Source organism: Phaethon aethereus, assembly GCF_964289735.1.
Source record: "Phaethon aethereus genome assembly, chromosome: 6".
Lineage (NCBI taxonomy): Eukaryota > Metazoa > Chordata > Aves > Phaethontiformes > Phaethontidae > Phaethon > Phaethon aethereus.
The window spans coordinates 4,316,729-4,343,077 of record NC_138580.1 but is presented as its reverse complement, the minus strand read 5'-3'; positions in this window follow the sequence as shown (position 1 = coordinate 4,343,077).

The following is a 26,349-nucleotide window of genomic DNA, read 5'->3' as shown; positions in this document are numbered from 1 at the left end:
CCTCGCAGCCTCACTTTTGGAGACTGCTGCTAATATCAAGGCTCATTCAGTTTTACATTAGAACTTGATGACTTGCACATTGGTTGAACCTTCACCTTTTACAACCTTAATGGGGATTTATTAGCTATTTCACAGTGTGTAAATTTGAATCTAGGTCAGATGAGGAAGAAAAATAGGGCAAATCTGGGCCTTAAGTATAACCTGCATATAATATATCAGGATAAAAAAAAAGGTGCAAAATTAAACAGATGATTAAAAGTGTCTAGAGCAGTCAGAGTTTGAAAAAAGAGCTTGATAAATTAGGGGTGTACGCAGGGGTTTTTTTTGAGTTCAAACTCAGGTGACTGGCGAAAGTCTGGCTTCCACACGAATTCAGCAGATTAAGGAGTTAAAATAGCTTGTTAACCTGTTTCTGCTAACTGCTCGCAAGAGGAAATGTAACACAGGTGTGTTTGATATTCACAAGATTAAAGCTTTTGTCTACCATCAAATGTTCACCACATTAAAGCCACTTTAATGAGGTATGGGAAGATAATGAATGTAAGCCTGTAATTCACTGCAGAAGAGACAGCTTGACCCTGCTCTGACCCCGCTGCAGCCAGGTATCCAAACCAACATATTAGTCACACTGAGCCGAAAAGACGTGTGCGTAATGAAATAGCCACTACCTGCTGCCGTTCCCATCCCCTAAAAATATATCTGGTTCAGGTGCCTGAACTTTTCCGCTCACTACCCTGGGAGCCTCGCGTCAGATATTCCCCGCGCGACGGTATCCATCCCTTACCAGCTCTTTCGGGAAGACCATCCAGAGGGAAAAAACCACAGCTGCCGTGAGAAGGGAGCATTAGTACAGTGTGTGTGCATGGGGAATGGGTAGGGGAAAAATGGGTACGAATTAATGTTATTGCTCAGTTATCATTCATTCTGATACTTAGCAATGCTCAGAAAGTCAATAGCTGGAGTGAATAAAGGCTGGAAAGGTCTTTCTGGTTCATCTAGTTTTGTACTTACTGTTCGATGGATCCACCCTCCCCCTAAGCTAAGGTACGCTGCCTGTTTAGTTATTCTTAATAGAATAAACTCCAAATAAAAATAAAATAAAGATCCTGAAAGGTTCTGCGAACCAGATTTATTTTGGCATGCATATGCAGGAAACTATGTACTGTAGCAAGTTTTAAATACTGTATTTGGACACTAATTCTCAACTGCCGTCATCAGTTTGCTGACAGCCATCTGCTTGGACCCTGCTCCTTCCTCCCGTTCAGCACCGTTAAAGTAAAATATTGACAGAAACAACTTCTGCAGCAAAAGTGGAAAAGTTAATAACAAAACTGAAGTCACACAGGATTTTTCTCTAATGTTCTGGAGCTCTCCTACAATTTTGTTTTACTCATGCCTTAATTTAGAAGTGTCCCACCCGGCTTAAAAATAGGAGGTTGTGCAGCCAGCTATCTTTAGATGACACAGGTTACCGAGGAGGAGGAATCTACAGCCGTAAGTGCCTACCGGATAGTTCGTGTGACTTAATACTAACGAGCAACAGACATGCTCCTGGAGCGGCTCGGGGAGCCGTGGTGTCAGGCGGAGCTGGGAAAGGAAGTCATCGCAGTAAGGTGGCTTACTGCCGAAAGCTGCAACGGCACCCGCAGCAGATAGATTGATGTAATTAAAATTTACCTGCAGAAACGTTTTGAACAGTGATGTAGAGAGCCCATGCAATCCCTTACGTCATGCTCATTGCATACTGCTAGCACAGTGCTCTCATGGGGGGGGCCTTGGTACTTCCAGAAAGACCCTGAGCCTCCTTGGGCTGAGATTTTTTTGTTCAGTACATGGCTTGTGACGTTCCCTGCCTTAATGAGTCTGAACGGCTCCAGTTCAGCACAAAGCAAGCTCTACCTTCAGCTCTTTGCATGAAATGTCATTAAATCTCTTGCACAGGTCATAGGGCAATGCACAATAGAAGACTTTGCCGCTAATTATTTCAAAAAGAAAAGTGCACATGCACTCATGTACACACCCCCCCCATCCAGATATACATTCATATAAATAATTTATTTGTCATACCTATTTATAATACATGAATCTTTTATATTTTATGGTGATACCATTGCTGTTCGCAGATTTACATCTCTTATTAAATTCCACACACGACAAAACACAATACTATAGAAATATATAGCCCTACAAATTGATTCAAGACTTCTAATCCAAGTGGTCTTACTGTCTGCAAGATTCCTTTCTAAATTGTGCCATTACATCCCACAAATTGACTTACGATGAAAGGTAATTTCTTTTTATTCTCTTACAGCTTTGTGGGAGAAAGGAAGAGAGAGTCTAGCCCATAAAGAACAACGCAACAGTTTTCAGGCTGAACTCTTTAATATACACAGCTGTGTCTGCTGTTTTGCAGATACATGCACATCAAAACTGAAGTCATCCCTCTGAGAAGATGGGTATGTTTACTCTGTTGAAGGGATCAGCAATAGATTTAGTGGAGAAAGTAAAGCCTTTAGGCAGATGAAAAACATTCTAAAAAGTCTAGTTTCCAAGCGGAAAATTTAACTAGCGATGCAGAGCACGTTACAGAAACTAAAAAATTGTTTGTCCGTGAAGACAATGCCTCATTGTCAAACCCAACACTTGAAAACAGGAACATCACATTTTTTTGAGAATTGTCTTAAACATTTGGCCTGGTTTTTTTCTGCCCATAGAACAAAAATATGTATTCCATTGCCCTGAGAGAATGCATTGACTCCCACTTTTTGCCTGATGCACAGCCCTGCAGGTCAGCGTGCGGGTGAAGGAGGTGAGCACCGAGTACCCTCCATGCTGGGCAGGGCGGTGAGAGGCTTCCTCTCTGCTCCTGCTCGCTTCTCCCTTCCCCGTTTGCACTGCTTCTTCCCTCACTTTGGGCTAATCTCTCCAAACCTTGTTTTAAAGTTCTCCATGACAGTCCTCCAGGTGGTCAGCAACTCCACCTCTCTACAAAGACCCTGTAGCTTTGTTTGCCCCTGCATTTCAGGTGCTGAACCATGTAGCTGGAAGTTCCCACTCTGCACTACCTTAAGCACAAAAGCAATGGTTTTCTTCCTTAAGTAGTTCTTAGACTGAAAGGTAAGTGTTCACTGAGAAAATAGAAGTTACTTTAAACAGCCTGCCGCACATGTGGTGAGGATGGCTTACCAACCTTATCCGTCTACCTTGCAGGTTCTCTTTCATGGTCTGTAGCTGGAGGTGCTGAGGCATCATCAGAAAGCCACAGGCATAAACCACATAAAGAGATTAAAGATGTAATTGGGAGAGGTGGGAGGAAGCGCTCCTGTTCATCTTCTTGTGTGTGTTCTTCTGAAGGTGCAGCCAGCAAGATCTCCTGCACCAGTACATGAGTTTCCAGAAGGACCTTTAGAAGTTTCTGGGTATTTGTCAAAAGCAAAAGCATCAGCAAACCCAAAGCGTGGAAAAATACTCCAAAGAAACAAAATCAAGCATGACAGAAAAACTATGCAGAGATATTGCTGCTGCTTCATAGTCAGCCATTTCTCCTACTCTTCATCTATAGGGCCGAAGTACAAGAGACCCAACACAACTTTGCTGCCTCTTTGCACGTTGGTGAAAGACTGTAATTTTTCTCAAGGCTTTCCTGATTAAAATCCCTGTTAAATGTTGTAGCATTTATCTCCACATGTTAAAAAAGGTACTCTTATCTAGCTGCTGTTCTCACTAGCTTTTCAGTGCTGTGCAGCTCTGAAACATGTGACTATGTATGTGACTCGTGACTATGGAGCCAGGAGGTGATTTTTTTCAAAGGCCAGTGATTTAGAACATTTAGACATTTTAGAAGTCGCAGCGATTTCTGAAACACTTTGGAATGAAGATGGCATTCGCTGGTTTGAACCAAACTGTATTTTAACTTGCAAAGAAAAATATAAACAGGAGTCTCGTGAACAAAAAGTCATGAGTGATGAATGCCACATTATAAATTATTTTGCTTTCGCAACACCTTTAATGCAAGTGATGAACTATAAGGTTCCCTGATTCTTGACATAAGAGAATGTCTTTATTGAAGTGTTTATAGGACACAAACAAGCTTTCAGAATGGGGCTAAACCTTGATTTAAATCCTACAGGTAAATAACACAATAGAGAGATAAAATACTGTACATTTTGGATATTAAAAGAAGAAAAACTATGGAAAACTTTGTCGCCTCTTGTAAGGCAGTGACGTCGGCGAGATTCGGACACTTCTCCATTGTTATGAGCCAGTCACCAGAGGTGCAGAGCAGGAGTCCCTGCGCACTCCCACCAGCAGGGCACACCGCTGGCGCGGTGTCCACCAGAGCCGCTCCCACGCAGCAGAAGGCATTTGTCAACGTCCCACTGCGACCACCACCTGCCAGGGGATTTCCTTGCTGTAAAGCTCTGGCCACGAGTCCGATCAAAAAGCTGCAAGAGAAGAGGAAAGTCGGTAAAGGTCTTTTCTATATATACTTCCCACTGAAGAGTAATAGAGTCTTGCTTCTTGGTTTAGCATCTTCGATGCCAGTATTTATGTCAGCTGAGTCTTCAAAGCTGACAACTGATGTCACTGGAAAATCTACAGAACTTCTACTAGCAAAGTCTCACAGAAGAGAACGTCTATTTTCCCAGCAAACCAAATTCTTCTCCCTGACAAGCATATGATATAAATGCATACGCCACTCTGCATAGCTCTATGTAATTGTAAGGTCACACCTTTCTTTAATGAGTTTCCTAAAAGTTTATAGCAAGTTTCCTTAGTGACACAGGTAGGGTTTCATTGATCTGCAGCCGGGGCTGTCATTATAAGATGATGGGGTTCCAATTTCTGATTAATGAAAATTATAATTATGTACAGATAACAGAGAGAGAGATGTCTCCATGTTACTTTAAACAAAGAAGAGTTAAGGTCTTATCTTAACTATGCATTGGCACTGCAATGCGAAATGGTCATGCAAAATTAATTTTTAATGTGTTCAATTTATATTAAAAATTTCTGCAAGTGTGTGAATTTTTTTTCTGAGGCTGGAGTGCTACTTCATTTACAATATTCCCTGAAGGTGTTTTTTTTTTTTAAAGAGACTCTTAAACTGAAGCCATTTTAAGGGTTTTATGAGACATTATGTGAGCTTTCATATGCAAGTTAGTCGTTAAGTACCAGATATTATATTCTGTAATATGCTTAAGTGATATTAGAGGCTGTATATAGCCTGCAGTAATGGCTATTGCTGCTTTTTTAATTTATCAAGAAAATGTTGCTTAAATAAGGAGCAAATCAGTGCTTGGATGTAGAAAATATAAATGTAAAGGAAGTAACAATATTGTTGCGACATACTTTGTACTCTCAGCTTCACCGGGGAGCAAAACCAGGTTCTACTTTCTCCTACTCCTATTTGATGCATATGACAAGTCCTATATACACAGTGCTGGACATATGTAAAAAGAGAAATTTCACTGAGTCTCACTAAACAGTGTATGACCATTGCTCCTCAAGACTTCATGAAAATAATATTATGCCCCTGGTAAATGGGTTTTTGTACGATCCTTGGCATTCAAACAAAGTAGCATCTCACATTTGGACTTGAACGAGTGAAGTCTTTGAATGTTCAACCTACAAAGCGAAATGTTTTTGTTAAGATAGATTCACTGGTCAAGCTATAAAAGCTAGGATAAGAAAAACAAAACAAAACAAGCCTCGCATGGTGAACAAGCTTGCTATTTGTTCTCTCCCCTCCCCTTAAGAGTCAGAGGAAGGAAAAAAAAGAAACCTTTAAACTGACAAGCTTGTAGAAATATAAAAGTCGCTTGATTTTCCTTTTAAATGTGCCTTAAAATGTGCCTCCGTGTCCTGACAGGGAAATACAGTACTTCTGTAGTTGTGCTGCAGAGAAGCGGGACACAGGCGTGTTTTACACTGACACCCCTGAGCAATGACACCTTATTTTGGCCACGGAGTCCCCCACCTACCCTGACCTCTGCATGGAGCCCCAGCTGACGGCAGAGCTCATTCGGGTTAAAACATTCCTTCTCTAACCACAGACCACTCTACTGTGCCCAGCTGCAAACTCCCACTTCCATGCAGCGCTATGATTGAAGAAATGTATTATTTCAAATGAAAAATAATCTTTTCCATTTTCTTTCCCTCTCCCAGCTGCTGATTCCCACCCTGATTCCTGTTCTGGAGCTGTGATTAATACTTAAAAAAAAAAAAAATTAAAAAAAATCACATCATCTTTCTCTCTCTGTCCCTGCCTCTCCTCCCCCTCTTCCCGGTCCTCCTCACAGCTGTGGATCCTCACTTCTCCTTCCAGTCGCCATCGTTGTCGTCCCCGCTCTCTTCCCTCCCCTGGCTCGCTTAAATATGTCAGAGAAAAGTAATCCAGCTTCATCCAGGCTTTATGATATTGCCTCTCCTTTTGCCTGCACTTATCCTCACTTGCTGCCTTTGGGAGGAACGAGGCCCTCGGCACCCTGGAACCCGCCTCTTTAACGAACCCGCTTGCAAACGAGCGTCAAGTTAGCCACCAAATTGGCAATATGGACCTCCGAAAGCCCTAGCAGAGGGATTTGAGGACCCTCTGTTGAAGAGCAATTTTGCAGGGAACACATGGTCTCTCCAAAGTGATGCAGCGAAAGCTCAGGATAAACATCTCCAGGCTCCCTCCGCCTGGTCTCCGCCTGCTCGATGACCTCACGCAGAGCGCCTGAAATCTGGTTAATGCAAAAAGTCAGTGGCCCAGAGGGACCTTCCTGGCAAGCAGGAGCTGGCCAGTGAGCAGCAGGTCTGTGCTCCAGGGGAGAGGAGGTCAGGGGAAGGTTAGCTGCATCCCCTTGCAGGATAAAGCTTCCGTTGGCCATTTTTTTCACAGTTTATGACTACTATGAATTCTCTTCATGGACCAGGAAACTTGGCCCCAGCCTCCCAAGTCTACAGTAGCTATCAGGAGAACTATATGTTCACCAGATGACAAAATGTTCCTCCTTTCATCACAATACTCTCACTGATGGCTCCCAAGTCTAAGGATGAGGAAAATACAGTAGTCTCAGAGGGAAATATGGCAGTTTTTGGTGTCTACAGCCCCTGCATGGTGATTTCTTGTGGTTAGAGGACAAGCTGCTGCTGTGATCTGCCCATCACTCCTTCACTGAGGTGGCTTTTGCTCTTCTCTGGGGACGGTCCTGCAGTGCATTCCCACCTTGTGTGCCTGTGCAAGTCACAGTGCTGCCAGGCATATCTGGGCTTGACCCTTCCTGTGGCAAATTCACAGGGAGCTTGGACTGAAGACTAACCGAAGAAAACAAACCAAACCAAACCAAACAGATAGACAGCAGTAATAAATATAATGAACCTATCAGCACCTGAATCACCTCCTGATCCCGTTCTGCACTGGACGCCCTCTCCATAGTGACCCTGAGCATCAGTCTGCTCTGCTGCAGACCCTCTTCCCCAGCCGTTTCTGGGCTCTCATTTCAGGAGCCAACTTTCATCCAGTTTAGAGCTCTTTCATATGGTCCAATCAATTTTTGGCCTTTTCCCCAAGGATATCTGTGGAAGTCTCCGTATGGCGGTTTCCCGTCAGTGTCCATGCAGTCAAAGGGCAGTTAGGTTTTTCTACGGTCACCAGCTTCGTTCCTGTAATGCGGAGCTTGAACTGGCTTAATCCTTGATAGGCAACACAAGCATCTGCTTCTCTTCTGCCTCCCACTCCCTTTGTACACATGCACAAAGCCCCACTATATTAATAAAACATTTTCCCATTCTTCACCTGATTAGTCTGTGTGCATGTGCCTTTGAGTCTATTTTGTATGTAGTATTTATGCGTGCGTATGTATGTACGTGCATACGTGCTGTTCATGTTGCCAACGTACCTTCCCCTGATTATGTGTAAACAGATGTTTATATATAGAATACATATTATAAATTTAAATTGATACAGGAACAGAAATCTGAATAAATCACAGCTAAGCTGCAGCTTAAAATAAACATTCTGGAAAAAATAAGCAAATAAACTTTTTTTTTTTGGCAGAATGCTTATTTATTTAACAACAGCGATGCAGTTGCTTACACTTGCTACAAATGTTTTATCTCTTCTTCCTCCGCACCTGTCTCTGAGTGAATAGAGCCACATCTGTCTCATCTTGGCATAACAAGTACACATCTACATCTGTGAAAGATGATTCCATTTTTGAAGGAAACACTGTCTACTTTTACACTCCTGCAGTCTGCTAGAAATTATTACACAATGGATTTTGTGTCTTGCAGGAAGGCTGCTAAATAGTGAATAGCGAGTTTGGAAATGATACAACAAATGTAATGCCCTACTTTAAAAAATAGATAGCTAGATATAGTTATAAATATATGTTTATTCTAAGCTTTACACGTAAGATAGACTCACTGATTAATTCTACCTTCAAGTTACTGCTTTGAGCATAGCGGGCTCTCGCTTAAAAAGCTCAGGAAATGGGAACTGTAGAGTACAGGGACAGTAACGGGATATAGGGGTTTTCACCCATCAGCTGCCGAGTCAAAGCCTAGATGAAGTTGGTAGCAACTGAAATAATAGCTGATAGTGGTTTAGTAGTATATATGAAATGAGAGAACAGGCTCTCTGGACAAGAGAAGGTGGGGTGTGGATCATTTTCCAGAATTCTCATACTGCAATATCCTTGGTTTGCCCCTTCCGAAATAAACGGTCACTTGTGGTGGGGAAACAGCCTCAGCCTGAGTCAGGGCATGGGAGGGTGTGTTGGGAGGGACCGTGGCCAGGCAACCTGCAGTGGTGGCACAAGGTGTGTGAAGACCCTTGGTCCTCCATGAAAACCACGCCTGCTCAGCCGCGGCACCAGCACGGCCAGTGAGCTCTTGGCTTAGAGTCCAGGTGTGGTGTCAGCATCAACAGTGGGCTCGTGGTTGAGAGCAGCCCCATGCTATCCAGGCTTATGCTAGTAATGACATTCAGTACCTCATTAAATACATGAAGAGGTGAGCTTTGCCTCATGTAGTTAAGGGTTTAATGAGGTAAAATAACCAAATGGCCGAAAGCCTTTTGTTAACTGCTTCACCAGTGACACTGGGCTGATGAGCAGCAGTTGTTATGCACTTCTTTTATGGACTCGGCTATCAAAGCTGAAGTAAAAATAAGGGAAAGGTGAAGAGTCCTGAAGCTCCTCTTCCACTGTCATATTTCCCTCACCGTTGCTACCTCTGTTGCGCACAACAGCTCTTGTATTAAGGTACTGGAAGGTGTGAAAGCAGTGCAGGAGGGTGATTCACCCAGGCCAGTTTGCTCCGCTTCTCACCTGGAGGGATTAGCCCAGAGAGAGCATTAATCCAACGCATTGCGGGGCCTCTGTTACCCGGTACACACTGCGTCGTGCCTTGTGCCAACACGCCTGCGTCTGCCCACCAACCAGGTAACGCAGTATTTTCAATCTGTATTGATGGCAGAGAAATTTCCCCCCAAAATGAGGCCTGGCCAGGAAATAGAAACTTTGTCTGTGGAAAAAATCTGCCTGTAGTAAAATTTCCATTCACCACTTTCCATCACTTCCTGGCCATTTTTCATCTTTTGCCAACCTGGAGATCTGTGCAAAGCATGAGAAGTCTTCCTTGCTTTCTCAGCCACTGCGAGCTTTCAAACTTGAAAAAAAAAAAGTAAATACAAAATGACAGAGTTGCTTTCAAAGGCAAATGTTATTTCTTTCAGATTTTCTGTTGCTTTTCCTTCACCATGTTGCAGGACAGAGAGGGAGACTGAGAGAAAGACAAAATCATTCCCCTGTGATTTCAAAACAGTCCAAAACCTGTTCGAATCAAAGAGAAATTGGTATGTGTTCATGAATTTGATTTCAGAAGTGGATTATTTTACGGGAGAAAAGAATCTCGATGAGAATACATTATCAATTATAATTAATGTAATAGATTAAAACATATATGAAGATTTAAAAAAAAATAATTCTGGTTGCTATATCGTTCTAAGACTCTTTGCATTGTAGAAAGGGTTGGTCCTTAATCCTTCAACAAACATAATGGATGATTTTCTTTTAAGGCTGATATGGAGGGCAGAGCACAATTTGTACTCAGCTGGGAAGTCCTTCGGTATAGTGTATTGAAGTATTGGTGCACAGGTCTCAGATGCCATGATTCCAATCCTTTTTCCTCTTTTTTTTTTCAGTGTTTTATGTACTATCTTTAGGTTTTTGTCAAAATTAACTGCTTGATTTACCCATCCTTCCTCGGAATTTATGATTCATATCTTCCTTTTTTTTCCAGCCTCTCTTCTGCCAGACCTTTCCAACTCCCAACTGCTGTTCTGTCTTCTATATTAAGCACCCCGGGCTCTGATGTACTTGACAATGCCCTGTACTTTAAACACACACACAAAAACACACGAGTGATCTGGGATATTTTCTACAATATGTGACATACATCCACCAGCTTCAGACTCCAGAACTTTCGCAATCTTAATAAATACCTTATATTTAATTTTTTATGTTTTTGGCATTTTTTTATATTATTTTTTAAAAAGGATGAAAAAAATCATTGACAGTTATATAATGTGTATTATTTACTTAATAACTGTGCTGGTCTATTGGGTAAATATATAGTCAGGCAGTTCTTAAAAACACGTATTACATACCCAAGAGACCAGAGAGACTCTGAAGGAGCTGTTCCAGTCTATTGGGTAAATATGTATTTAGGCAATTTTTCAAATATGTTAAAACTCCTTCAGTGCCATTCTGGTCAATTGGTTAAATATGTATTTAGGCTTCTTTTTTAAATGCCTTTTATGTAGCCGATAAACTGAAGTGTAACTGCTGAATATGTTTTCATAATTTTTACCTATGGGTATTGCTTATAGTTACTTCCAGTATTTCAGCTCCGTCCCCTGCTGTTGCATCTATCACATCACCAAGGAAGAGCTGTGTGTCACAGGCATCCTCACCGAGGGCAGTGGCATGAGTGAGGGCTAATACAAATATCTTTATATGTGAGCAACATTATGAGTGACATCAGTCCTTCCAATTGTCATCGTGGCTCACTGAAAGTGATGCTCTAGACGTATTTTCCCTGCATTTGGATCTCTGTCAGTGGGCTGACATACTTTGCATTGTGCTGTGCTGGTTAGACTGATGGATATTTTTAAACCAGCCACATTTTTCGATATTGAGAGGCACAAAATGGCATTCTGAAGCCCTGCTGTCAATTCTGGGGTTGTCTATATGAGTGAGGTTTAGCACATACTTAAGTATGAGCTAGATCAGGGCTCAACCAACAGCACTTCTATCACTTTAAATTTAAATACATGATTTAAAAAAAAAAATAAAAGATATGCATCCAAAATCTTTTTAGGTGTTCAAGGTGATAGGAAAATCAAATCTGATGGCTGAGCTGTAACACAAGTGTCTCAAAAATCTTAATGTAGAGTAGCTGTGACAGATGTTAGCATGCTGGGGTTTGTACAACTTCTGCTATATTTCAGCTGAAGATATATATTTACATCTAGTTCTTTCTGAGTGATCTCTAGCGAGAATTTTATACCGCGATAGAAGCAGGGGCTGGGCTTAACACAGTGGCTCAAGAAAGGCAGACAAGGAAGCTCCTCCAGGCTTGTTCCTATTAATCCACAGCTTTCAAGACAATTATATTTGTTCCCTCTTTGCTTTGCCTCCTTTTATGGAGCATGCATGTCCATTGAACTGCTGTTGCAAATTAATCCAAATTTTATTGTGTAAAAACAGGACTAAAGAAATATCTCCTCCCTTTATTCCCACTGCATGAGCCGACAGTATAAACTCCTTTTCAGTTTATTCCTTAATGATAAATTATTAACTCTCCACATAGAATCGATCATGTTCAGCTTGCAATAGTCGTTTCATCCACACAGCATCTTCATTTGCCTGTCTGACGATTATTTCAGGAAAACAGGTCTTTGCCTGCTTTCTCCACGTGGGTCCTCAGCTCTCCTTGCAGTCTAAGTTGCTACTGCTAGTGGGTGGCTGGTCTTGATCCATGGTGGAGCAAATGCTGGCGTTTGAAACCCACCTCTTGTTCTGTTTCAGGAGAGGTTTGCATTCTCCCTTCACAACAAAAGTATGTTACTCACCCATCCAAGTATTGGAGACCTTGCTCTATCTTGGCTTTTTCCTCTTTTGCAGAAATCTTGAGAAAGCTTATTACAATTCTTAATAATTTTCATTTCCTCATATTACTCTTTTTATGTTTTCCTTGAATGACATTTTTCATTAACAAGAAAGCTGTTATAAATATTTCCCTCAAATGTGTTTAGAAAGCTTTGATTACATTAACTAACTAGTACGTACTGCGGAGATGGAAAAGACAAAGGCAGAAATGAGGATTATACTCATACATTATGTGTATGCTCACACATGCCCAAGGACAGCTATATGTACATGTGGAGATGGAAATAAAAATTTGGTGGACTATATATATTTTATAGGCACATGCTAGGCTAGAAATATTCTTGTTGAAATCAGCAGGGACACTTAAGTTTAAGCAAAGTGTAAACCTTTACAGATTGGACTAAAATGATGTTACCATTTCAAATAAATCAACTTTCTTTTGCATTAATACAAGTTTAATTCAGAGCACTCTTTAAAGAAAAACAAATGTGGAAAAATATTGATAAGAATTCTGACAAGGAATATTAATAAATGAAAATGTTGATAAGAACTCTGGATGAATTTGATGAGTTATTGCCAAAACAAGTAACTTTGTTATCCAAATTATTAGACCAGCTGTAACTGGTATAGTATAAAAATAACAGTGCATTTGAAGTGATACTATGTCAGTCACATAAATTCATAAACAATGATCAAATCCCATCAGAATAAGAACCATCTTGTCTGTCAAACATTATGAGATGCTTTCCAGATCCAGCGGTATATCCAGGCCTTTCCATTAATCAGCACTACATAGGCTTTTTTCTTTTTAAATCACCGAGCTGGATGCCGGGAAATGCTCTCAACAGGAACTGTTGCTGTGTAACATACTCAAGCCTGAAATGTGATTCTGTTTTTAAAATACAAGGATCCCTGCTGGCTTAGGGGAGTGCTGGTAGGTGCTGTGTCCAGATCCAGATGTTGAGCTTATTCTGTAGAAAGGGTAAAATTCCATTTTTATTAATATTCCAGTTTGTTGGGGTTGGCAGGGGCCAAGGGGTTTTTTTCACCAACCTCATAAGCTATTGGTGAGGTTTCCTGTTCAAAGGATACTCACGCCTTGCCAGGCAAAATGTGGGTAAACTGTCACTGGAGCTTCTGAAATAGCTCTGCCAAACCGCTACTCGTCTGCCTTTCACCATGTTCGCAAGTCCTCTCCTAGGTTATAAATGAACTTATCAGTTTTTGCACCAGAAACATCACTGAGCCAAAGTGCTTGAAAATTTTAAAAATAATTTTAAAAAAGGATGAAACTTTTATATATATATTAACTATCTTTACGATACACAAAGTATATAAAGAGGAAATAGCCACTTGTTCCACAGGCAAGAGGTTTCCCTGCTTGTCTATGGTGGTAACTACAACAGGGAGCAGGATATTGGCTTAACCTGCTGTTGGCATAATTTGATTTGGCGATTACAGTGATCCTAAGAATATTCTTATTGTATCAAAATGTGTGACAGCCTTGCAATGGGCACAAATGGGGGGATGAGATCTGACCCAGTTGCATTAGATTAAATGGAAATGTGATGTTTTTAACAGTCAGAAAACACTGGAGACATCATCAAAGCTATCAGTGCCCATCTCTCCACAATCTCAACTACGATCATTTTGTTCCCTTACCATTGATCTACTACAAAACTGAAAATTAATTTAAAGGAGGAAAGATCTTCAAATATTTTTATCTGATTATATGTGTGTGCAAAATGCAGATTGAGAGCCAACCGCTTATTACAATAGCCTGGGTGAACACTAAACCTAGGGCTTGGGCCAAATCTCACAAAGATTAAAGAGACAACCTTGCACTGACTGCAGAGGACATTAGGTTCAGCCCAGATTTTGAGTCTTCCTTCCAGATCTGTGCCCACTCACATTTGCTTCTTGTACTTTTTCCCGTTGCAAAACTTGTTGCCTGTATCACCAGGAAAGATTGCACATGTAGCCATTTGATTTGTGAAGATGTCCTTTGGTCAAAGCAAATGAAGGCAAGAAGGGAGAGAGAAAAATGCCGGTTGATGCGAAGGTGTGGGTAAACAGGGGCACCGAGGAGACCTAGCACATCAGGCTGGACGTTCATTAGCTTTGCAGTGACCCAGCCTGCTCTAACAGACCTTTATTTTGTTTCACATGATAGTAAGTAAACTTGATATCACAAAACTGATGAAAGGAGTTGATCTATTGAAGCTCAGGCCACTTCTGTACTCTGTCACCACCTGCAAGAGAAAATAAAGGTGCTACAAAATACCTCAGTCTACTAGTCTTCACATACTGACTTTCCCCTCAAAAGCACACAGCAGCATATCCAGAGTCTCCTTTGCCTTTGAAATATGAGTCTGTCTTTCCTTAATCTGCTCTGGAGCACCACTCACAAACTGAAATGGATATTCTTCGTTGCCATTAAATGTCAGAACTTTACTGTTTTTCTCTGACCACTACAATGCAGCACTTGAAGCAGAGAATCCTCAGATTTTCTCTACCTGGGGGAATAAAACATCTTTCTCAGTCATGAATAAGCATGAATGTGTACGCCATCAGCACCACCATGGCTTCTGGGAAGACCGGGAGAAGACCAGTGCTGAATTGTCCCCTGGATATGGAGACACGTTTTAAGTTATGAGGGGAACCCAGTGAGAACCATGCAGATCCACCATAGCCAGTGGGAGCAATTCGAAAGGGGATTGAAAGAGAAAAACCCTCCTAGTGCCAAAATCTACTCTCACGCTCATATCTGTGGTACACATGGATGGACTGAGATCCAGCACATCTGAGCACAAGGCTTCTGCCTTCAGGAGCTGGCGAGCCCCAGGCTGGGGTAACAATTCAAGTCCTCTTTGTCAGGGAGCAGAGAAACCATCCAGCTTTGTGGGGTGCTCTTAAGTATGTCTGAGAGCATAGATGTGGTTCTTGCAGGAATTTTCTTTTTCTAATTTTAGTAGAATATTTAGAAAAAAGAGGTACTTCTTTACAGTACATCACGCATTATCCACTGATAAGAGGTAAACATAAGTTCTGCATTTTAATCTTACACCATACTATTCTGAAAGAAACTTAATATGCAATGAGAATGATACCTTATCATATTAACTTAAAAAAACCGCCAACTTTCAGATTTGTTAGTGAGCATATATTTATGGGAAACGAACAATCGGATTCATAACGTCGATTGGCTTAAAATTAGGTGACATTGTTTTAAAATACATTGAGTCCTTCATTTGATTTTTAGCTACAGTCTAGGCACTTGAAAAATCAATGATAGGCACATTTGTGTGATATATAAGAATTCAAGTATTTGTATTTCTAAAAGGCGAGTTTTCTTGCTTGTGAGAAATTTTCTAACTGGGAAGATTTCCAAAACCACTCTATGTAGCTTCATGGACTTTTCTCAGCTCTCGTGTTTGATCCTTCTCCACACCTCTTCCCCAGTGCAGAGGCACACATCTGTCTGTTTTCTGCCTTATCAAGCAGACATCTACATCTGTGAAGAAAACCCCACTTCCTTAGCTAAAAACCTGTATCTGATTGTGGTAATAAAGCACTACTTCCTCAGTTCAAAACATACATCAGACAGGACCAATTACTTCAAATGACTCATAGCAACAGGCAAAGCAATAGTCGTCTTTGCAAAGCCTTTGAACTTCTACCGCTTCAAAGGTGTACTAAAACGCGGTTATGAGGCGATTGTCTAAAATTGCCAAATTACCAGTTTCCAAGCTTTGACATTTGTTATTTCGAGCAACTAGACAAAGGAAAGCAGCTCGTTCACCCGCTGAGAAAAAGAGAGCAAAACAAAAAGCTATTTCATAGGTGAAGAAAGCTCTTAATACGATGCATTCTTGAACACAAAACAGAAAAGTATTTATGTTTTAAATTGATCAAATAATATAATTAGATTATCAAACAATACACAACAATAATGCAAAATGCAAACAATATGATCCAAAGCTACTGAGTGAATTTAACAGGCTTTTAATCACATCCTGGAGGTCAGAGAGGCTCAAAGTGTTATTAACGAGAATCAAAGCTTTTCACCTTTAGGTCAGCAATTTGAAGGTGGCACAGGTTGGTTCTGACCGAACGTCATTACCATCTGATAATTACTGGCGGGGCTATCTGACATAGTGTTGTGGTTGCAGTAGCCCCAGAGGAGAGGTATTTGCAGAATCCAGCATGAGCATGTGCCTCAACTGCGCTGGGCAGCGCTGGACAAAATGGTGCCATAGACTGAGGTCTGATCCGACAGAGAACGAAAGTGCAACTCACAGCTCTTACTTCAGTAAGATTTTCAGTGTTTTCTACTGCTTCTAAGTAGTATTAAAAACATTTACGAAGTTATTGTCTAGAATTGCCAAACAAATTGTTTCTGATATACCAGTTTCCACTTTTCTTATGGTAGACAGAGCATTACTAATGCATTGTCCTTGATGGTGGTGGTTTTCTACTGACAAGAGCCATGCACATTGACAAAGAGATGCAATAAAACTATTTTTACTCTTGTTGATAATAGCTATTATTTGGATGGACTGATCCAATCTATATAATTGTCATAATCATGATATTAACTTTGAAAAACTAAGTTAAAGAAGAATCCTGTATTCTGAACATCATATAGCATATCCTTAGTTCCTACTGTCCCAACAACCTTTTGTGTCTTCATGATGCAACTGTTATTTTAGTTTTATCAGGAATCGTCCCATATTAAGATCACATTTAAACAAATATAGCTCTAATAATGTATTTCTGATTGCTTCACTTTCATATTGAAAGGTTGAGATTTAGTTTCATCATGATTTACTTTATTGAGTTTTTACCTGCTCTCTTAACAATGAAGGTGACCAAGCGTGTATTTGGAGGGCACTTGATGGAAATTATTACGCTCCATGTCAAGTTACAAGGAAGCTCTGGCTCATCAACTTTGTGGTATCACTGTGAGAAGACCATGAAAGCTGAATTTATCCATACAAGTGAATACTTTTCACAAGCCCCTAAGGTAATAGGGTAGAGTTTTCATCCTCATGTATTTTTGCATTGTATTTATATGTCAGAAACTGTGCTAATATATCCTCTGAACTCTTCTTCTGGAGTTCTCTAAATCCATTCAGATTTGTGTACAACTTCCATCACAGCATGTTCTGGCTCCCCTTGGTCCCATTTATTTATCCTTGAGCACTGGTCCTCAATATCAGAGGAACCATAATGGTTTGTTCGGGAGATTGTGGGTCTCCTTTGAGCCCATTAGGAATAAACGCTAGAGAAAGGACTCAAACATTCCTGCTTTTTTCCTAGAGATCTGGGTAGGAAGAGTGTGGGTAACTCCAGGAGAACAACTGCTGAATAAAGTATTTATGTTCCTGTTCATTGGACCAGACATATTTATTCATTATTTTACTTTCAATAAATTATTGGGGTTTGTTCATTGTCAAAATTCAGCACTGACAGTTCAAGCTACCTCACCCAGACAGGCCCGGACAGAGCAAACGTGATTTGGTGTAACTCTTCAAATCAGTCTTTTCATGTAAATACCTATACGAAATAAGCATGCAGGTTCCATTAACGTTTAACATCTACATTAAAATTATTTTTCTCTACAAAGCTTGTCAGTAAATGCGTTTAGACAACTATTCAAATAGAGAAATGCAACAAAAGAGATAAAATTAATTTAAAAATTCCAGTAGTCATAGTGGAGATCTGTTCAGGGCTAGAAGTCACTTCTGGCTTTGGTAGGAATAAAGCCTACAGGCACTTCTTTTTATGAGTAAGTTACATCTGTTCAGGCACTGTACTTTGCTAACACCATACTTTTGTTTTTTAGACTGAAGATTCTTCAAGTCTAGCAGCTCAGATGCTTGCATCTGTCTGTATCCTTTTGGGTAAATACCTGTCACTTTAGGCAGTCTTCTCTGATTATCTCCTCCACAGTGAGATTCAGATTGTCCCCTAACACACTGCTTTCTCTCCTCTGGCACATGGTCAAGTGCCACCAGCCCAAGACCTTAGGCTTCACTCCAGTAAAGGAAATAACAGTTTACCTCCAACAGTTTCTGCCTTCTCTTGCTTATAAAACTGAAAGGATCTCTGAGGTCATTTGATGGAGCAAAGGAGCATGGACTACTCATTCAGTCTCTCTTCAACTAGATTTTGTGCCTCTTCAATTAGGTTCTGTGCCTATCTCTTTGCTGGGCATGTTTGGATGTATATAATTAGCAAAAAAGCAACTCTTTTATAGAGACCTGGCTTTGTAACCCTCTTTGATGAACAATGTTGTGCATACAAGGTATGCATTTTTAGTGTTATGCAGCATTTGAGTTTGTTACAATTCTTTCTACTGAACAAAATCCCTTCACTATGTTTTAAGGAGTCGAACAGCAAGTACTTTTATACAAAGCTAGAGTTTCAGCTCAGCCCCGTGTCAACAGAAATACAGTGATCTCTCCAAAGAAAAAAAATTTAAAAAGTATACCATAGAATCATGGAATCGTAGAACCACAGAACCATAGAATCTTTGGGTTGGAAGGGACCTTTTAAAGTCATCTAGTCCAATCCCCCTGCAGTGAGCAGGGACACCTTCAAATAGAGCAGGTTGCTCAGAGCCCCGTCCAACCTGACCTGGAATGTTTCCAGGAATGGGGCATGTACTACCTCTCTGGGCAACCTGGGCCAGGGGTTCACCACCCTCATGGTGAAAAATCTCTTCCTTGTATCTAGTCAAAATCTACCCTCTTTTAGGTTAAAACCATTACCCCTTGTCCTATCAAACAGGCCCTGCTAAAAGGTCTGTCCCCATCTTTCTTCTAAGTCCCCTTCAAGTCCTGGTTGGCTGCAGGAAGGTCTCCCCGGAGCCTTCTCTGCTCCTGGCTGAGCCCCTCCAGCTCTCCCGGCCTGTCCTCCCAGCAGAGCTGTTCCAGCCCTCGGAGCGTTGCTGGGGCCTCCTCTGGCCCCTCTCCAACAGGTCCATGTCTCTCCTGTGCCGAGGACTCCAGAGCTGGACGCAGCCCTGCAGGGGGGTCTCCCCAGAGCAGGGCAGAGGGGCAGAATTCCCTCCCTCGCCCTGCTGGCCACGCGGCTTTGGGTGCAGCCCAGGATATGGTTGGCCTCCTGGGTTGCAAGTGCACATTGCTGGCTCATGTCCAGCTTTTCATCCACCAGGACCCCCAAGTCCTTCTCCACGGGGCTGCTCTCCATCCCTTCATCCCCCAGCCTGTACTGATCAGTTGGACTTGATGATCTTAGAGTTCCTTTCCAATCTTAATGATTCTATGATACCAGGTGTTGCCCTGACCCAGGTACAGGACCCTGCACTTGGCCTTGTTGAACCTCATGAGGTTCACATGGGCCCGTTCCTTGAGCTTGTCCAGGTCCCTCTGGATGGCATCCCATCCCTCAGGAGTCTCAACTGCACCACTCATCTTGGTGGCCTCTGCAAACTTGCTGAGAGTGTACTCAATCCCACTCCCTATGTCATTGATGAAGGTATTAAAGAGTACTGGTCCCAATACACACCCCTGAGGGATCGTCACCGATCTCCATCTGGACATTGAGCCATTGACCACTACCCTCTGGATGCGACCATCCAACAGATTCCTCATTCACCCAACAGTCCACCCATCAAATCCATCTCTCTCCAATTTAGAGAGAAGGATGTTGTGGCGATACTGTGCCAAAGGTCTTTCAGAAGACAACATCGGTAGCTCTTCCCTGTACACGGATGTGGTCACTCCATCATAGAAGACCTCTAGTTTGGTCAGGCAGGACTTGCCCTTGGTGAAGCCATGCTCACTGTCTCTAACCATGTCCCTGCCCTCCTTAGCAACAGCCTTAGCATAGCTGTTTGTATACTCTTAAGCAACCACTGATCTGGAAGGATCAAGGAAACTTAGTCAAGGTCTGTGCCAGAGGTTTTAATTTTTCACTGCAATCTAGGCCAATATTAACTCATTTCTCCCATGCACCATTCTCTGTGTCAAAGTCCAGTCTATTTTCCCATTCTCCCAGAGCACACCCACCCACACCCATAGAGACTTTATTGGTGACTCCCTCATTACTCCCAAACAGGTTCTAATGCCACTTTCTGAGAAAAATAAGGTATTAGCATTATCGTTATTCTTAAATATTGGTAACATCTCTGAAAAAGGATCACCAGCCTGGAAAAGATGAGAAGCACTGGCAGAGAGCATAAATTGCCCATGAATTTCCTTTCATCACAGGACAATGAATGCAGAGAACCAGAGTACAAACAACCATTTGGAGGAACTATGTATGTTCTCTCTACTTTGATACAACTTTGAATGATGTTTTCTGTCATCCACTGAAGATCTGAATTTATGAGCGCGTCAGCGCATATATTTAAACTGAGGATGCCCAGATGGGGAAACCCTCTCACACCAGCAGTATGAAATACCCATCTGCTGCTTATTAATACTCTTCAAGGGATTGTTGTTTCATGCTGCCTGGCTGTTATGGTTGGTGTTTGGAGGCTGGGTTGTAGGAATGCATACCACTGTGGCTCTAGAGTGAGGATTAGGTTGAGCCACTGTGGAACAGTGTCAAATCAGGGAAGTTCTTTGAAAGCTCTGAGATGATAGTCCGTTGTGAGCAGAAAAAATTTTGATAAGCAGAGAGTCCCCTTACAGTGGCAATTTGGTCAAATAATATGTTTATGGAACTCTCATTAGATCAAGAGAAACAGTTAACTGAAACATGACATGTAACTGTTAAAAATTATCCACTATCAAACATCAGCTAGGGACATTGAAAGGAAAAGTTGAAGCTTATAAATAAAAAATGATGTAGGAATTAAACAAACAACCCATGGAGATTCTTTCATTTTTTTCTTTCCCCCAGTTTCTTATGTCAAACCACACAATAAATGTTCTTTGAGTTGGAGAGGTTTAATCTATGTGCAGAAAGGGAATTAGAGGCCAATTCAGGTTTTTTTTCCTTTTCTTTCCTGGAGGCCTCTTTTTTATTTTCCTTCTAGGTATTGATTGTGAAAGTGATATCACACCAGAAGGTGCATTGATATGGTGTTGAGTAACAGAAAACTGCAAAGACTCCTTACAGTATAATCAAAGCTTCTGTCCAAGCCCCACACTCTGATGAAACCCAATCAATAGGGACGATTAAATGACACATACAGAGCCATCAATATTAAATACAGTCCATTTCCTGTACAAGAGCAGTGCAATGTAAAGTGGACAAGATAAAACTTGAATAGACAGGTTATTTACGATGCCTGTACAGTATTTAAGGGGTGATGAAAGTTGGAAGCATGCATCATTTGCATATTAATCAAAAAAGCAAATAAGCTTTTCAATGCACATAAAAATAATTTGGTGAGTTTGCAACGTTTCCAAACAATAACTTTTTTAAAGTTACTTTTTGGAGGAGCAAAGTCAGAGAGGAGTTGATTCCAAACTGAAAAATTGTAAATTCTATAATCTGTGATTTTAACATGTCATTTGGTTCTTACAGAGCTTATTCAGAAGTCCAAATACTTTCCCTTTTGCCTCTGCAGTGGAAGATAGGGTTATTGCAACTCTAGTCTTGGTTCTGCCTCCAGAATTGAGGAAGAGCCCTCCAGGAAGCATTGCAATTTTCAACCACAAGCAAACATGCAAAATTTGGATGGTTTTGTTCAGTAACACAAACACTTGGGCACATCCAAGCTGAAAGGCAGTACAAGCTAGCCAAGAGCCAGAGTAGCAAGTCCACCTGGCACAGGGCAGCGCTGTGTTATGCAGGATTGGCAGCATGGGTCTAAATGTGGGACAGTCATGTTGGCTTGGCACTGTCCTTGGCAAGACCGGTTAACTCCCAGCTCCAGGCTGGCATAGCCTCGGCTGGACCTGAGCATGGACTTCCAAAGCTGAAGGTTGCAGTGGCAGAGCAAACTCTGTTTGACTTGAGTGCACCAGCTTCACAGGCACTGGCAACCACCTTTATTTTTATGGTGAGTGAAGATAATGTTGACCTCCTATCCTATTCCTGATGTTATCCTTTCTGTTATAAAACTTATCTGAGGAAGATAGGAAGGTAAATGTCCTTTTGGATATGAAACAAAAGAAGGTCTTAGAGAAAGAAAAATATTACTTCCAACAAGTGACTCCCATCAAGGGCAGTGGCTGTATCAAAGCAGATACCAAACGCATGTGACATTTGAGGTTTTCAGATTCCCAGTGGCTGTTAGGGTTGACAGAAGTCCTAGCAAAGGAAGGTTTGCCTTTGTTGAATTCCATCATGCTCTTGCCTTCAGAAACGCACTGTGGTGATCTCCCTGGGCTAGAGCGAGTCCATCATCTGAGGGTGATGCCTTTTGGTAAAATCCCTCTACCTCTCTGCTGTGCCACTCAGAATGCTTTCACCAGTTCTTAGAGAGTCCACGTGTTGCAACCACTGGAAATCATATCTAATAAGCCTGATTTCCTTCTGACTTTTTTCTTCGTAGCATGACTTCAAGATGTGCAGGTGGGAAATCAAGAGAAGATTAGAGATCTATTACCAAAAGCAACAAATTGATAAAAATATAGAAATAGATTAAAAATATGGATCTCACTGGCACTGATACCAGTGATGTCTTTTGTTCTTGAAGTGTAAGAGAAAGGATAAGTGAATTCCCTGCAGAGAGAAAGCAGACGAAAGCAACAGACTGGTAGAAAGGTGCTGCTGTGCTATCCTTTTGCTCCACATTGTTCATTGCTTTTCACACGCAAATCCTTACCATATTGATTGGGAAGTACACCTTTTTTTTCTCCCTTTTTTAACAATAAATCATTCTTTTTCAACATTAAACTTTCAAGGTCCCTTTGAAGCTAATAGATAGAATTTTTTATCACCAAAACTTGTACTGGTTTTAGTGGAAACTTAGTAGGACTGTTCACAAGCTCAAAGTTAATCATGTATTTATGTCCTTTGTTGTACTGGGCCATACATGTTTGGTATATTCAGGATGAAAAACCTTCATCTTAACACAATTTTCTAAGATTTTTTAAAAAACTCCTCAATTAAAGTTTTACAGAGAAAGTGAGCCTGAAAAGTGTTCTTGGAGATGACACTACTCTCTGCCAGGACACTTTCACAAATACTGTGGGGACAGCAGGTTGTTTGCCAATGAAAAGCTACTTTCTCTTGACAAAATTGAAAATTGATGACAAAGTGATTGGGTATTTCTCAAAATACTGTCAAATGTAATGACATTGGGTGTGTTCCAATTAGTTTTGTAGGTTTTCAAGATACAGCTCTCTCTCCTTGCCTTATGTGTAAAAACTTTGCGTTGTGAGTCTATTCCGCTGAAGGACAGCTATAACTGCTATAGCTCCCAAAATTTTCTAAGGAATAAGACGACACTGACATATCTAGTCTTGACTAAATAAGCAACTTTCACTTTGCAAAGCCTGAGCTTTCTTCTCTAGTTTAATGTGTTGTTATTTACACGTAATACAAGCTTGTAGGTCACTTTGCAGGCAAGAGAGTATGGCACAGGCTGCTGATAAGATAAGGGAGTTCATTTTGTTTGACCAATAATTAACTATACTTTTACGAGATGAGACGTGTCATGAGCCCTGGGACGTACTGAGCATCCCACCACCAGGAGAGGAGGGGAGAGGGAAGACGTAAGCTACAGGAACTTCAACATCTGTCCTCTTTACGCTGATGGAGCTGGTAACCAAGATCTCCCTCTCTCCCTTGTTATCTAAAGTACAAACAATGTAAAGCCAGGATTGGATTGATATGGAATGCTACATAAAATGTTTGCTTATAATTATTTCTAGCACCCTTTTGAAGCTTAGGGATAAAACATTTCTAATTATTCATCAGGCTGTTGGAACTCCTAGGTCTCTGTAATAGGGATTTAGCAGAACAACAAATAACATACAGGGATCCAGATGAAAGGAGTGAATTTGAAGGGATTATTACCACAAAAAAGCAAATGACTATTTGATGGAGTTACAACAATACAGAGAGTCAGACACGGATAGAGAAATAATGTTAACTGATAAATACATAGCTGTTTAAGCTTTAATTTGAGCTGTGCAATAGTTGTAAAATGAGTGTTACCTGTAATTTCCTTTTTTAAAAGATCACTCTGGTTGAAATGCATATGTAAGGAAAACCCCTCAAATGCATCTTTTTTGCACATCTCCTCCCATTTTACCATTGGGCATTGGGCATTACTGTCGCAATACGTAATTCTTTAAATGGCAAGACCGGAAATTATTTATGGTCTTGGCTGGCTTACAGCTTCACGGAGATTTGCACCCCAGTTTAGGGTGGGAGCCAGTACATCTTCTGCAGGATCCTGTGGTCTGCTCATATATGGACCCCGTGGACCATAAAAAGCAAAAGACATTCAAAGAATGAAGACCAGATTTGCTGTTCGCTACAATACACCACAAAATCCCTGTGTTATCTTGATCAGATCAAAGCATTGCAAAGCAAAAAGCAAAACAAAACAACAAAAAAAACCCATGAAATAAAACCCAAAGTCAGCGAAGGAAGGATTTGTGAGCAGTTTGAGGTGCCAGTCCAGCACTACTCCCTCATTTTTCAGTAAGACAGACAACCTTTAGGCAGTTGGTCTTCAATAAGGACCCATAAAAGGTGTAAGTGGAACCTAAACCACAAAATAGTTCTGCTATAAGAAACATCACTGCAACCACACTACCGATTTTCCAGAAAGATAGTTTTCTGAGGATACAGAAGCTGTCTTGCCTAAAGGAGGGAAGGAAATAAATCTGACTTCGTACATACATGAAAAAAAACCATGGGTAGGAGACTTACCAGCTACTCTGCAAGCTGTGTGCTTCATTATATCACAAATATCGTTTTAAAGGGCAAAGATATGCAAAGCAGATGTATTGTAACTATCTCTAAATCAGATTTTCGATGTAAGATGTTCTTCAACAGCTCAACACAGTCGGTTACAAGCTTTCTTCCCCTCCTTAATGAAGGTAAAACGTTAGCATTATAGATTGCAGCTTAGAGAAATTTTATTCAGACTTAAAAAAAAAAAAGAGAAACCGTACGCACTAGATTAGCAGGGGTGGATCGTCTTGTTGAGAGTTGTGCTGCCAAAGCCTATTAAAGTAATTCACTTTTTATACATAGACATTACCATGTTCTCTGAACTACAGCGTCCTTGGGGTATTACTCCACAGAGGCATCCAAAATCCACTTTAGATGGGGCACAAAGACACAGTTTGAGATTTACCTGTGTGACTTGTCTCACAGGTGACAAGCATTAAGGAGGAAAATCTACACTTCTGCCAGATAAGCAGGAATTCCTGGTTTCTTAATTCACGTGGAAAGAAAGGATAATTACCTGAACTAAATTTCGGCGCCCATCTTAAATGGACTCTAGGGACAATCCTACAGATTAATGCTCTAAGAACATGAGATTCAGAAAGAGAACGTAGGGATGTATGAAATAGGATCTCTTTTAACAACCTGGATCAAAAACTGTATCCTAAACCGAGGGGAGGGAGAATCAGAGGAAGGGACAAATCCAGTGCGGCATTAATGCATTTTGCCGCCTCAGCAGAATCAGATTTTGACAATAATAATGACAATTTTTAAAGGCTGGGGTTTTTTTTTCTTTGCATTCGGATGGATTTGAGAGTTTTCTGTGACCTGAATGCTTCCGGCAATGTCCTTAGATGATGTAAAACAGGATCGCTTCTCAGAAATATGGACAAATTCAGCTTTTCCCGCCGCTACACCTTTTCTGCTCATCTGTAGTATCGTAACAATCTAGTAATGTTAATAAATTTTTCTGGTTTATGCAGTGCTGCCTCTGCCTCCTCCCTGCCTCAAATTGCTTCGGTTTTGTTCTTTTTTATTGCTGCTGTTGCTATTACTCCACCTCTGCCAAGTAAATCCGCGGCGTGTTACTTAAAAAAAAATGAAATAAAGCTTGTGTGCATGGCGGCAGTCGATAACGCTACAGCGCTACGATCAGCCGCTGTTTGGAGCAGCAGGAGCAGCGGCGGGGCAGATCAGTGCAGGTTACGGCCGCCGCGGAGGGCAGCCAGCCTGCGCCTCGTACGACAGCCGCCGCCGCGTTGCGCGGGCGGCCCTTTGTCACACCTCCACGGCGGCAGAGCAACGCGCGCCGCCTCCCAGCACGAGGGGAAGGTGGTTATAAACCTACAGAATT